This window comes from Gossypium hirsutum, chromosome A07 (genome assembly GCF_007990345.1).
Source record: "Gossypium hirsutum isolate 1008001.06 chromosome A07, Gossypium_hirsutum_v2.1, whole genome shotgun sequence".
Classification (NCBI taxonomy): domain Eukaryota; kingdom Viridiplantae; phylum Streptophyta; class Magnoliopsida; order Malvales; family Malvaceae; genus Gossypium; species Gossypium hirsutum.
This window is the reverse complement of record NC_053430.1, coordinates 20,874,725-20,880,900: the sequence shown is the minus strand read 5'-3', so window position 1 is coordinate 20,880,900 and position 6,176 is coordinate 20,874,725. Positions and strand designations below refer to the sequence as shown.

Here is a 6,176-nt window from a genome sequence, read left to right as displayed (position 1 = left end):
AAATATTTAAATGAGACTTTATGTAATATGATAAAACCAACTTCAAAATAATTATATGAATAAAAAAACAAAACAAAATTAATAAAATAGATAAAAATATTAAATGAATTTTAAAATAATAATTATCTCAAATAGAGAGCTTAATTAAAAGATTAGATGTGCAAAAGTATATACATATATAAATGTTTAAATAAAATTTTATACATAATATTAAAATAATATATTATAAACTTCAAAACAATGATTTTTTTAAACAAAGTAAAATTATTAAAGTAATTTCAATAAAAAAAATATTAAATGAATATCCTTTAAACAATGAATTATATAAATGGAAAATTTAATAAAAATAAATTCAAAATGAAAAGGAAATAAAATAAACTAACGGAATTGAAATTATAAGGGCTAAAACTTAAACATACAGCCAATAACCCTAGCCCATTCTTCTATACTTTAGCCAACCCCTAAATCCCCACTTCAAACCGCCGATTCCCATCCCCCAAACAACAATCTGCACATTGAAGCTTAGAGGACGAAATTTTTAGCCTCAAGATCTCCTCTTGACTTCGATTTCAACAAAGTAGAAAAAGACCTACGGCGTATTTACGAGGTAAGCCCCTTTCCCTTTTTTCTTTTTCTTGTTTTTCTTTCGAATACAAGAACCACAAATCCAGAAAAATGAAATCAAAGAAAATAAAGCATTTAGAGATCTTGAATCGGAAATCACCTTGTGTATTTCAGTATGAGTAGTGTGCGTAAGTTTTTTGTAGGTACATTCGTCGGCTTTTATAGCCGGATTTGCAGAGTAAAATCAAAAAATAAAATTACATTTTATTGTTGTTATTTGCTGTAGATTTTGTTTTTCTCCTTCTTGTATGTTCCATTTGCAGGAAAGGCCGTACACAAGCACGTGCGGAGACGCGCGCGAGGGGCTGGTGGCACACGTGTGGTGCTCATCCGAATTACTGGCTACTGCGCGAGAGGGAGAACCCTTAGAGCTTCTGAAACAATCACCTGGACCAGTCTTTGGGTCATGTATTGAATGGGCTGGGACTTTGGGTTATTAATTAATTGGGTTTAGGATTTATGCAATTGGGTTTTAAAAAATGTATCTGGGCTAGATTGTATATATATATTTTTTGGGTTAAATAACTTGTAAATGGATATTGACTTATTCTGGGCTGTTCATTGTTTTTGTTTTTGTTTTTATTTTTTTGGTTTTTGGTTTTGTATGGGCTTGGGCGAATTGGGCCTATTACAATAACAAGGAGACTATGAGGAGCTAGATTATCAAGTTAAATTCAAGAAATAGAAACTGGAGGAGAGAGAAAATCAAGTTAAAGATTGAAATCAATGAGACAAGGTAAGACATCAAGATTTCAATATATTTTTAAGTTTGATATTATTGAAAAAGCATGGGATTGATGTTAATGTAGAGTTTCCTTACATATGGTCCCATGTTCTTGATATGTTAGTAAAGATAAAATAAAAGAAAGTGATGAGAAATAGTGTAAAGAAAGAAATAAGGGTGTTATAAACATGGTAAATAAACATCTTGCACTAAAACAGTTTTGGACAGCAGCAGTAGACTAACTTTGAAAAATCACCATAAATTGTGGAACTCGAATTTGAGGATGAAAAAAAAATATAGAATTAAATCTTATTAAGTCTAGTTTTTTATAGAAGAAACGGTGTAAGCAATGGAATTGTGAATTATGAGAAATAATAAATTTTGTGAGACAAGGTCAGAGTGACTTCGGGTTCCCCTGATCTAACTTTGGAAAAATCATAAAAAATTGGAGGAAAATTTATATGTTTAAAATACTTAATGAATCTATTTTCAAGAGAAATAAATGGGAACATCATTTGAATCCTGTACGAGGAGATAATTAATTTTTAGTGAAGAAGGGTCGGAACTATAAGACAGCAGAACAGGGGTAAATTTAAAGAATAAACTGTACTTATTGGCTAAATAAAAAATTATGAAAATTTTATGGCAAGAAGATACATAAGTCTAGTTTCATGGAAAATTGACAAATCTTAATTTCGAGTTCTGTAGCTGAAGATATAAATAATTTAGTGACTTTGACGCAAATGGACAGTTTTGAATATACATATAAGTAAATAGTATAATTATTGATAATGTTACTTATAGTATGTTATATAAATTAAGGATGTGGAATGGAGATGAGGAGGAGGAAAATAAATATATGAATTTTCAGCTAGCAAGTGTTTTTCACACAGGAAGAAAAACAGAACTAAGTTATCCGGATGAAATATGAAGCTCTTATTGAAGCTAGAGCAACAAAGTAATAATTCCGGATGAAGTATGAAGTAAGTTTGAGATTCAAGGACTTGGGAGTTGCAACCAAACGAACTGAAGCAAAAGGGACGAAAAATTGAGAGAAGTATTTCATCCGGGTAACATACATACTATTGTTTGTTGCCACCCTTAATAGGTTTACATTTAAAATGGATAATTTGTATGTTTTAGACTCAAGGACTAAATTAAATAAAAAAAGAACTGTAGGGGCAAATTAGTAAAAATGCCAAAAAATGACCAAAATAAAAGGAATGAGTTGTTTTATTGATTAAATTAATATATTGAATGAAATTATTAATTTCGATCAAGGTTGGGTGAAAATCGGGGAAAATGAAAAATTTACCAAAATGCTCCTAAATCTTGATATTTCTGAAATTTCGCCAAGTTCATGTAACTTGAATTATATTCTTAAATGCTTGAAATATGTGTTATTGATGTGAATACAATTTGAATGTTTATTGTATGAAAATTGATGAAACATTAATATATTTGATAAAAAGGGGAAGAAACCCCGGTTGAATGAAAGGAAAATTCGATGGATCTTTGAAAAGGAATTGACGATAAAAAGGAGCTAGCCCGGACAGGTGATCCTATTCTGATATAGCCCTCCCGAATAATATGTGGAAAATGGATTTAGCTTGGACGGGTAATCCGAATTAGGGTCTGAATTTAGCCTGGACTAGTAATTCAGATCTAAGCTCATTAGAGTAATTGTGGTTGCAAGGGATTTAGCCTAGACTGGTAATCCCGACAATACTCTATGAGTTTATATTACAGGGGATTTAGCCTGGACTAGTAATCTCGCTGTAAGGATGAGGTTCGCGGGAGTGTGCTTTCTGAAATGAAATGTGTAAGACCATGGTTGAAAGATACCATGACAACATGATATGAAATATGTAAGACCATGGTTGAAAGATACCATGGCAACGTGACATGAAATGAATAAGACCATGTTTGAAAGATACCATGACAACATGACGGGGATATGAATAAGACCATGGTTGAAAGATACCACGGCAACATGACAGAAAATGAGTAAGACCATAGTTGAAAGATACTATGGCATCATGTCGAAGATAAATAAGATCGTGGATGAGAGACGCCAAGACATCTGTTGAACAACTAATATTCAGGTAATATGTACCAAATGACAAATGGTTATATGAATTGATTATACAAAATGGTTATGTGAAATGTTTACAAGAATTGGTCATATGGAGATATATATACAAAATAGTTGTATGAGATAATTAAGAAGATAGATAAATGAAATAAGTGTGGGTACATGGAATTTAATTTATGTTAAGTTTAATATGAATTATTACTGAAATAAATATGCATAAGAAATAAGGAAGTGATGGTGCATGAAATATTGATATAACGAAATAAATGATATATGCTTATGAAGAAATGGTAAGAGAATAATATGTTTCATGACATGTACATATATGATTATCTTTGATATGTTGATACAAGGAAATTATGTAAGTTGAGACTATTATTAAACTCAAGTGTGATATGTCGAGAAAATAGGTGTATCAATGTTGAAATTATATGAAATATGTACAAGTATATTAACAATGTTGTTGTTTGATACTTAGACAAGTGCCAAGCTATTGATTGAACGGTAATATGTTTATTTATATGATGCATTGAATCGGTAAGTATTTAATTGAAATTTTTGTTAAATGATATGTAAATTCTATTAATGCCCCGAAACCCTGTTCCAGCGACGGATACGGGTTAGGGGTGTTACAGTTCCTTGCCAACAAAAGTCTGCAACAGTCTCCTGCATACCTCATGTCTATCTACTAGAAGGAGAATGAATCTCTTCATGACTTTATTCATTGCTTGAAAGTAGCTACCATGACCACCAGGGGGGTTTCAAATGATTTGGCTATCCAGGATTTTATTATTTGCACGACTCATTATTTCCTCAAGTACCACATTGTCAGGAACCTACACGTTATATGAGTTGAACCATCAATTTTTAAAAATATTAAAAATATTTTTAATAATTTTAGTGATTTATAATTCTGAAAAATATTTTTTATATTTTTTTAAATTTTAAAAAAGTAATTAAATGCTTACATGTCATTCACGTAACAATCCACGTGTATGCTACATCAATAAAGTTAAAAACACGTTAACTTTTTTTATCCATTTTGGGATGATTTGACAAAAAAAAACGCAAGTTTAAGGATTAAGAAAGACGAAAAATAAAATTAATAGCTAAAATAATTTATTTTTATAAAGTTAATAGGTCAAATAAATCATTACGCATTTCTTTTATTGATATTTACCTTTAAACTGTCAGTAAATACAACTTGTTTTATGGCAGAATAGACATATATAACTTGTTTGACTGAACCCCGAATGAAGTGGCAAATGACTTTATATGAAGTCTTTAACTGGGTTTTTTTACTAAATTATTATAAAAAATAAAATAAAATACCAAAATAATACATTTAAAAAATTATGTACCAAAATGGTACGCTTAGGGTGTGCCGCCTGGTGCACAGGTGTGACCACCCTACATATTGACACCCTTTGTTTTAAAAAAAATATTAGTTTAAAAAAACAAAAACTGTTAAAAAAACTGATGTGACAGAAACTGTTAAAAAAACCGATGTGACAGGGATGGAGGGCAAGCCAGAGGCGACACTGGTGAAGCCTGTGGCAGAGGCGGCACCAATGAAGCCTATGCCATAGGCGGCACCATGCCATAGACGGCACCAGTGAAGCCTATGCCATAGGGGGCATCCACTCCCCCAAACCTTAAGGCATCAGTTATTGCAGAAGAAGATAGGGAGATGAGAAGAAAACATAAGTAAAAAAAATTACAGAAGAAGAGAGGGAGAATTAAAAATTTATGTAGATGGGATTTCAATATTATTTTTCTAAATATTATATTCTAGCAAATATTATATTTTAGCAATTAAAAATTACAGAAGAAGGCATCAATAATAATAGAGTAGATACCAAATATTATATTTTTCTAACTTGTTTGTAAATATGAACAAATTCAGATTTTCAACTAAAAATTACTCCAACTAGAAAATCCGAATTCCTTGATAGCATGGATCCACCTTAGTAATGTGCATACATAACAAATATTATATTTTTCTAATAATAGAGTAATGTCAATGAATTGTTTCTACAAAATTTAGATTCACTAAACGTCCATTGATAAATATTTTTACTTGGGACAAAATAATAATTTTATATGTATACTTTTTAAGGCTTTATTAAAATTTTTAATTTTTCATATTGAGAAATTTTTTTGGCATATTATTTTTTTAGTATTTTATTTTTTATAATAATTTAGTAAAAAATCCCATCTACATAAAAAATAAAAAGAATAATATTAAAACCCCATCTACATAATTTTTTAATTCTCCTTCTCTTCTTCTGCAATTTTTTTACTGATGTCTTCTTCTCATCTCCCTCTCTTCTTCTGCAATGACTGATGCCTTAAGCTTTGGGGGAGTGGGCGCCGCCTCTGCCACAGCTTCACTGGTGCCGCCTCTGCCACAGGCTTCACCAGTGCCGCCTCTGGCATGCCCTCCATCCCTGTCACATCAATTTTTTTTAACAGTTTCTGTCACATCAATTTTTTTAAACAGTTTTTGTTTTTTTTTAACTAATATTTTTTTTAAACAGAGGTTGTCAGTGTGTAGGGTGGTCACGCCTGTGCACCAGGTGGCACCACCCTAAGTGTACCATTTTGGCACATAATTTTTTAAATGTATTATTTTGGTATTTTATTTTATTTTTTATAATAATTTAGTAAAAAACCCATTTATCTGACATTCATCGTAGACTCCATCTTTAGAAAACCTCTTTCTTGGTTTTT

At 30.9% G+C, this 6,176-nt stretch overlaps 1 long non-coding RNA gene across 1 annotated transcript; it reads left to right on the top strand.

Annotated features, from left to right (window-relative positions):
• The first annotated feature begins 377 nt into the window (after positions 1 to 377).
• LOC107953252 (uncharacterized) lies at positions 378 to 1,206 on the top strand. The gene is made up of 2 exons (XR_001699144.2): positions 378 to 607; positions 888 to 1,206. It is a non-coding gene; the product is annotated as an uncharacterized lncRNA (long non-coding RNA).
• Positions 1,207 to 6,176: the final 4,970 nt, after the last annotated feature.